Source organism: Calypte anna, chromosome 2 (genome assembly GCF_003957555.1).
Source record: "Calypte anna isolate BGI_N300 chromosome 2, bCalAnn1_v1.p, whole genome shotgun sequence".
Lineage (NCBI taxonomy): Eukaryota > Metazoa > Chordata > Aves > Apodiformes > Trochilidae > Calypte > Calypte anna.
The window spans coordinates 29,926,521-29,935,841 of NC_044245.1; positions in this window are offsets into that span (position 1 = coordinate 29,926,521).

Sequence of the window (9,321 nt, forward strand, 5' to 3'; positions counted from 1 at the left end):
TCTTCTGAAGTCATCTGAAAAGTCTTCTGAAAACAAGTGTTGATTCTCAGTATGAGCTAATGTACAAGTTTTAAGACAAAGCCTTTCACTATTGGCTTATTTTGAAGCATGTATTAAAGCCTTTGCTGCAGCAGAGGCTCAAAAATGCATTGTAGTAGAGTATCTTCCTGTCTGCTAGAGAAAAAGGTTAGGCAGAATTCCTTAGAGCTGTAAGAAGTCCCCAAATAACTACAGAGCCATCAAAATGTCATCAGGTTGTTACACTTCAAATTATAAACAGGTCATCCAGTGATGTGTTGCAAAAAGAGTCCAAGTTGCTGATTTTCAGACCAGGAGTCTCTTCATTATTTACCACTAATTATGTTGAACTGTGAACTATGTTTAAATTAAGCTTGTCCTGAAGTCTATCTGCTCTGAAACGCCAAAGGTCATTAATCAGATACTCCACAAGCACAACTCTTTCAAAAAACAACAACAACAAAAAATTGCTTTTGGCCTTTCTTTTGATTGTTGATTTTTTTCCTGCCCATCTGCAGAAGCTTGGCTCTTTTCCAGCTCAGCTGCTGCACTGACAAGACCTCAAGGTGGAAGTATTTTCTCTGTGGACTTCCACACAGAGGAGCTGCCCAAGCCCTGCAGTGCAGTGGCACTTCCCTTAGGAGTGAGGCTGCTGTGGGGTGGCCCCACTATTGGTGTCATCCAGGGGACTGGATGTGAGACCTTGTCATGATCTTCATTTGCATTCAGCCATTCCATTTGTATCATCAGAAATCCCTTTCTGTGCGCTTCCTACAAAAGCAGATGTAGCTAAATGATGGCTCTTGAAACTAACATTGTGCTTGAGCTGCCTCGGAGCAGTTCCTCATGGGGGTGCCTTGTGTCCCTGGAGGAAGCAAGAAGCAAGCCTAAAAGGCATACGAAAGACAGTTCCCAAACTGTGCTGGAATGCAGATGCTTGCTCAGTGACCTGTGGACAACACTTGGAGAACCACTTTCACCACTTGCCAATTAATTTTCCCCAGAGTTCCCCCACTTTTAGCTGTTTAAGGTATCTAGTATGCCTCTAAGGTCTTTCTGGCTTTCAACCTTGTGAAAATTTTTGGTAGAGGTTACAGCCCTGGGATAAGTGGCCATCCTGGTGCTAGACACCTGTGAATGCAGACACGTCCCAACAGCAGCTGAAAAATAAGACTTGCTGTGGTGTTGTAGAGTTCAGTTCTTGTCTCATGGCCTCTGAAATTGTTTTGTGGAAGGGCCCAAGGATTGGCTTCTACCAAAGCTCTCGGATGTGCTGCTGTTTGGTGATAACTCTGAAGTGTTCAGAATTACATGAGTCTCTAGCAAGTGTGACTGAGGATTTGTGAACTCAAATTTTGTGGCTTAGGTGGCTTCCTCTAGACAGAGGACATTTTTGAGAGTGGATGAAATAAATGTCTTCTCCTCCCTCTACCTCAGTAACCTAACAGCTGAAACTTTCACATCATCAGAGGCAGTCAGGTTGGCAAGAGTCCTCTGAAGACTTTTATTTCCCACTCCCAGACATGCAGAGGCAGCACCTTGAGGCCAAAACCAAGGGGGTTTAATGCATGTGTTTCTTGGGACTATGGATCTGAAAAGTTTAAGTGAGCCACCAGGTAATGAAGTTGCAGTACAGCTATTCTGAGAATCAAGATGATCATTTATAAAGAAAGGGAAAGAAATGCAGGTACATGGAAAACAGAAATACTGTGTAATAAAACACTACATAGTGTTCTGAGGGACTACTGCAAAGAAGCCGTGACCAGTACAGAAGTTTCTGAGCCCTTGGATATAGTGTAAAATAGTTTAAATGATGTTTTCACAGTGAAGTTGTGGAGTCAGGAGGCTTGACTTCTCAGTTGGGCTGTGTCAGAGTCCTTACCTGATGCTGGAAAACCCAGTCAGGTCTATTTTTTCCTTCAGAATTTTAATACCATCATGTTTTTCCTGCCAGTTCCTTTAGTCACAAAGGCTGTTTCTTTCCTTTCTTGCTTGCAAGGGGATGACAGGCACATCTCTGTCTGACACGCTGCAACTTCTAGAGACTTGATATCTCTTAAGAATACTTATCAGGAAGTTTATTAGTGAAGGTTCAAGCTGAGAAGTCCTTGTAGAAAATAATGATGCTTGTCTTTCAAAGTGAGATACTGCCTGTCTTACCTAATCATAATGAGGATTAATTCAGTCATCTTTTACCTGCTTTCAGAATCTCAGAAAGATTAATAATAATTAATCATATTTGAAACTGATATACATTTTAACATGGTGTTTGACAGGTTTGCATAATGCGTAATTAATCAATTAGAAATTTTGCACATATGCATGACACTACATGTCATATTCCTACATATTCCTCTGATCTTTCTCCAACACACTTGTAGACAGAGGGTTCTCTAGACTAGTTGGAAAAAAAAAAATCTTTTCATTCAGCTCCCACTTAAAAACCGTTTGGAAAAGAAATAGCTTTACATTCACTAATAAGAGAAAAAATAGAATATCTGTCTTTCTATCAGGAAATCTGATACACTTGCTAAGTCCCCTTTTCAGTGAGGTGGATTAAAAGACCTTATAGAAAAACACAAGTGAAATAGTGGGGTAATAAACTGCATACTTTAAATAGAAGATAGGATTACACTTACTGCTCTGGAAAAAAATACGTTCTTCACAGTGTAGAATAAAAACTGGTTCCATACACACTTCAAACCTTTATTCTGGTCCTGAGTTCTCTTCCAGTTTAGTGTTGATACTGAAGCTTGTAATGAGATGTCAATGGAAAGACCTTACACTTCATTCTTTGGAATGTAGATGAAACTTCAGCTGGCATCAGTGACATCCACAATTATATATCATGGGAAAAACTGGATATGAACAACTTTTGTTGTAAGAATGATTTTTCATAATCCACAAGTAAGGTCCTAAACAAGAAAAGATGCACAAACCAGAAACTTTCAGAATCTTTCTGGATCCAAGATATATTCATGGGGCATTTGATCAAATGAACTCAGATCTGTACTCTAGACCTTAAAAAAGCAAAATAACCCTTTCAATTATGTCCCCTTTACCCATTGCAAATTGGCAGGGATGGAGATGCACAAGCAAACCGCTCATCTGATACTAATTCTTCTATAATAGCTCAAGATGGCTGACCAAAGACCAGCTAATGGAGAAAGGAATGTAATTTGTTGACAAACACTTCAGTGAACACGTGCAAAGTGTATGCTTATGCATGCCAGTTTAGCAGCCTCAGTGGTCAATTTGAGGGAGAAAAGGAAATAGCGGAGAAATTAATCATACTGACGCCTGCTTGTCTGATATTTTTGGCATATTGCAGAACATGAACTACAGTGAAGTTTGGCAAGGGATTCTGATTTTCAATGAAATCATCATTTTTGTAATACACTCTCCCCTATCTTATTATTCTTTGTCATGTAAAACACTTGGAGATTAGAAGGACCGATTAGAGCACCCATTAGTCACCTAAAAATGGTTATAGTATCTGACAAGAAAGAAATCAAGTCAAAAAAATAATTTCCAGGGCAGGCTGTGAAATACTGCACTTGGTGCCAAATGTGGGACTGGTCAGACCTATGTTTAGAAACCCATGATAAGTTTTAAACACAGTTTGATGAAAACCTGATGCAAGTCTCTCCTTTCCCTGTCGTCCACTGACATTAAACTGTGAAGTTGCCAGTGATGTAATTTCTGAATTATTGCCTCTTGATTGCTGACTCAAAAGCTGGATGTTAATAGAAAACCAAGATTTTTAAGGTTCATCAGAGAAGGCACTAAAAATCTGAAAAATAGGCATAACTTTCTGGCTAGAGAATGGTTACACAGTTATTCTGTGCTCTGTTTACTATTCTTTGACAATAATTTTGAGAGAGGTTATTTTTTATGAAAGGGATGATTTGGTTTTGTTCTTGTTCTCTTGCTCTGTCCATGGAGAGTGACTACTGGCATGAAGACAGAAATTCTTTGTCTGATTTTGAGTGTTTCAGGGAAATTTCTTGTGGGAAACACACTGGTCACTCTATACTACTAAGAAGGCTTAAAAGGAATGTTAAAAATACTTTAGGGAACTTTGGAACATTTGAAATATTCAGAGGAATAAGTCAACTGAAGGTATGAAACTTTTCTCTTGAATCAGCTCAGACTACAATAAAAAAAAAAATAAAATCAATGTTCATTTCTACAGGCCACTAAATGTTGCCTTTGTCTCAGTCCAATTCTCAGGACACCTGAGCACACAGTGATTTTAAAACTGCTACTCTGTCTTGCTACCCAGCCTTTTTCTTGTCCTCTTATTTCTGAACAATATTTCCCTGTCCTGAGAAAAGAGACTTACGTCCCTATTTTTCCCTATCCCAGCAGTTTTTCCCCCACTTGTAAACAAACTCAATCTATTTACACAGCAACTATCCCAATAAGCAGGTCAGCATTCAGCATTTGTAATCATCACAGGGCAGCTCCAAATCTGTTAGTGTTCAACTCATGATTTTCAATTTTGGCATGCTTTTTTAATGCTGGAAGCATTTCACAGATATTAGCTGGTTGCACTTTCCAAGAAATGTGGTGCAGTTAAAATGGTATAGTTTCCATTCAAAATAGATTTTTATATTACTACCCCCACCCCTTCTGAAAAAGGTAGCACTCTGTGGAAGTTTATACACAGTTTTGATGTGGTTTTGAAGGAAAGGTACCTCTTCACAGCGGCTGAGAGTTACTCTGAAACTATTGCAAGCAGTGTGATAGGGCAGTGAGAAAGGATAAAAGATATTGGAATAAAACAAAGAGGAGTCCACCTATGGAGTGGAGTGCAGTGTTGAATGGGGAGGGGGAGGAAGAGAAGAAACAGACGCAAAGAACACTACCAACCAGGAAATCAACTGTGCATGAACTGCGAGGATGAAACCAAGTCTAGGGAATTATAACAGGATGAGAAAAGAGAACAGGAAAAATATCCAAATACTTGAAAAAAAAAGGTAATCCAATTATGCACAAAAAGGGTAGAGGAGAAATAGAGAGATGGAAGAGAAGTTGTCAGACTTGAGAGTAACAGGGACAGGAGATGAATGGAGTGAAGTAAGAGGGAGCAAATTAAAACCAGTGCACACAATCAGTTTAGAATTCAACTGCCTACCTGGTATTTATGGGAAAGCATCCATAAAGCTCACAGTGTGTATAGAATCCCCTAGGGTTATCATCTGAATTCTTTGTGCTTGCACTCATATTGTACATCTCTCCAGCAGGGTACAACAGTTTCAAAGAGAAGGAAACTGTCTGAGTGATCCTTTACTCATTTTCATCATAGTGAGAAAGAGAAGCCAACCATGGAACTTTTCCATCCTCATTTCTTCCCATATTCTGTGTGCAAGCAAGATCCAAACCTCCCTGGCTAATGTTAGATGAAGGAAACAAAACTTGACAAGCTTTTTTGTACATGCTAAATTATCCTTGTTTTCCCATTATGTGGCTAACCCAAACCGAAAATTCATTTAACATCTTGAACATTTCATAGCTTAAATTTAGTTACAATCTCTTGAGGTCATATTTGATTAAGGGTGAGGTACTTCTTGATATTAGTCTGTGGTGGGGGAAATCCTGCATTGTTGATATCACTCGCCCAGCTCAAATTTCAGTCCATGCCAGTGCATGAATCAACATGCAGGGAGCACTTAGGACCAGAGAGCTGGAGTATGAGCCCTGCTCTGGTTTGACACCACGAGGTATCCAAAGATGTCCTCAGCCCTTTGCATTTTAGATTTACTGAATGCAGGCATATGCACTTTGGCCGTGAGGTTGAATGAGGCAATATGGAGTCAAAGCTACTGTAGGAGAGGTGGTGGGACAAAGTTATCTGATGGTGGAAATCCACTCAAGCCAAAAATTGCAGCAATTGGAAACTGAGCTCAGGCTCTTGGTCTGTTTCAGCCACCTGCTTCAGAGCTGAGCCTCAGAGAAAAAGCAAGAGAAAGGAAAAACAGCCATTGTTCTCAATTTCTGTCAAAACTTGCTTTTTCTTAAGGATTAAATGTAAAGCTTAATGAAGACAACAGAAATCCTTCAGTTAATATAAACCACTTCTGGATCAGAAAAGCACCCAAATGTGCACTTACAGAGTAAAGAAAAATCCAGATTCATGACGTGCTGCTGGGTAAACCTTGCCACTTCCCCTTGCACTGCTGTTAAGACAGGCTAGCTTTAGTAGATATTTTATTTGCTGCTTCAAAAGAGTAATAATACTGCACCTATTGGGCCAGAATTTCATGGTTATTTCCACGGTAAGTACCATAAAACACTTACAAAGGCTCCATCTTCATTACCTACTTTCTTTTTGGTGTTACTGTGTAGTTGCTTTTCAACAAGACACAGAAAATTAGAGTGTTTTTTTCTTAAAAGATTGACACATCATGACAGCATCATGTTTGAACCAGAAATACAGTACCTTCTTTGAGATTTTTCAGGACACTGTTATGGGATCTTTGAACCTTAATATGTCCAAACAGTTATAAACAAAGTAATTCTGCTAGAATTCAGCCTGGCAGTCATAGCGTCTTAAGGGAAGGAAATGGGATAGGGTTACAGCTCAATTGTTTTCAGATATATTTTTAGTTTATTTTTTGTATAAAAATGTAATTTGATGTAGTTGTGTATGTGTTCCTGGATCTTTAATATTCATAGCTATAAATGATGGGTCCCATTTAAGTAAGTCATAGCGTACACTGAATGTGTGAAACCCATGCTAACATCAACATCAAAAGAGATAAGTCTGACACTTAAAACCTTAATGGGTGTAATTCAGGAAAGTCTAGACTGCACACTTGAATTCAGAGTATTAGCAACTTGAGTCATCATTAGCAGCAAAGAGATGGTTTTCTTTTTACTTTTGTTTTAATTTTAATGAATAGACAAAGTATGAAAAATTTGCACTGAATGATAAAATTGGGGTTAGATAGTTTAAGAACTGCAGGTATTTTACAGCGTATTAACAAGGAAATATCCAGAATTCCAAACCTACATGATTTCATACTTTGATCATAAACTAGGAGAACAAAGCCAAAGAGGCACACTGCCACGGCAAGCTTCAGGCTTTCCTGTTGTTCAGAAATGGCTTCAGAAAAAATGACAATGCTGGTGGAGCTATGATGCACTTCACACCCTATGATGATTCAAATTCAGCATTCTCGTGCATTCAGGACCAGAGTTAAGCTTCTTTAAATGGGATAGACTGAAGACCTGGAAAAATGTTTCCACACTCAAGTCCAGTTGCTGATTTTAATATCATAGGCTAAAATTTCTAACTTTCTTGCCAAGAATGTATTAAAAGGTGTGAAACATGCACTGAAAATTAGTGCCAGATTACAACAGCTGGACAGTTTTCACTGCAGAGCAATGTTTCAGCCATCATTTACATCCTAAGCACACCATTCTGGAAAACATTCAGTCTTCTAATTTACTTCAAAGGGAAATCTACAGTGTTCCTTTGCAAACAGTTTGTTACCTTACAACCAGATCATCCTGGGTACTTCGGCTTAGAAAAGGGCCTTTGGCACACAGATCAAGCCCTGTCCAAGCAAGAAAAGAGAAAGAAAAAAAATGCTGTTGTGGTATCTTATACGATTGCATTCCATTTCTAAGCCATTTCATTCCCAGGCTTCTTTGTTAAAGATCGGATTTAAGGTATGTTGCATGTGTGTGTTTGAAAATTCTTTGTGATTGGCACATCTGTCAAAGGAGACAGTGACCAGTTTGCTTCATCCTAAATATACTGAAGTCTTAAAAAAATGGGTAAGAGTAGACTGTGGGCTTTTGTTTCCTATTGTTGTTGTGGCAGCTTTCTGCAAGGCTGGTTTGAAATGTATTGGCAAAAATGATATGGCAGAATTGTTTCAGTTTCTGATGTTCTGAGGCTAGTCTATGCAAACTACTGTTGGAGTTTTTACCCACTGGAAGAAAGTACCAGCTAAACTTCCCTGATTAAGCTCATTAAACTGATTAAACTTCAATGCTGGTTTTAAATACTTCAGTACTGGATTCAACTGAGTGCCTGACTGGATGAGGGTCTGGAAGAAAATTGCCTGAGAGTCCTCTCTTGCATTACAGCTGTGTTCCTTAGTGGTTATAGGTGACATAAAGGAGAAATCATAATTGCCCTGGGGAGACTCCAGCTGGCACGGGTAGCTGGCATAAACAACTTCATAAATAAAAAGTGACCTTGTCTTGTAGCTGTGGTGTCTTGCAGATGAAAGATAGGATGGTACAGTACCATACCATGATGCTTACCTCTCCAGAAGCTCAGCAATGTCTGACACATGTTCTAGCAGCCTCTTGAGCTTTATCACACAGGAGATGTGGGCTAGAATTCAGAATTTTGTTCAATTTATTTGACTGTTTTCCTGTTTGGTGGAGTTTTGATCAGATTTTGAAGTTTTTTTCTTCACTCTAGGAGGAATAATTAGCTTTTAATCTCTTACTTCTAGTTGACAGGACAGTATGTTAATATATACATGCTTTTTAATTCCCTTGGTATGTCCAAGGAGTGGAACAATCAGATCAGGTTGTGTAGTATGGAGACTTCATTGCCAAAGAGGACAAAGAACAAAGCATTGGTGCAAAAGAAATTTGTGGGAAGTTGAAACTTCAAGATTTTCCTCCAAGGTCATGGGAAAGGCTTATGGGTGGTCAGAACTGGCTGTATAGCTGTATGGCCAATATGAATTTAATTTGAATAACAGTTAGCAAAATGTCTGGAATACAATGAAAGAAAACCATCTGCATTGAGATCTCAGGAGGCAACATTCAGAGACTAGGGCTCCTAAATTTTCTTGTAAGCTTCACCACAGCCTTCATTATGGCACCTTTAATGTAACACCAATCTGAGTCCCTCGGAAAACTTCAATCACTTTCTCTTTATCTCCTCATCGTTCGTTAGGTGTAGACAGAAATGACAGTGAAAGAGTTGATTGCACCAGTGCAGAGCCCTGTGGGCTGTGGTATTGGCATGTGTTTATCAGCAAACCAATCTGGTAAAGAGTTCCTGAAAGTCTCTTCATTATGCGAAAGAATTAAGTTCTGCAGCAACAAGATGTCTCTTCTCAGTCTAAAAAAAGAAGGAGGAAAAACGTATCTGATCTGCTTCTCTGCATAGCTTGTTTTCCCTCATGCCTTCAAATCAACAGCTAGCATAAAAAAAATACAAGCATGCTGATAACACTGTCGTGTCAGCTCCAGATTGAAAGAGCCTTTATTTAGAGTAGTTCAAGGTTTGTCTGCCTCATGTCTTTTGCAGAATGAAAAACAAAA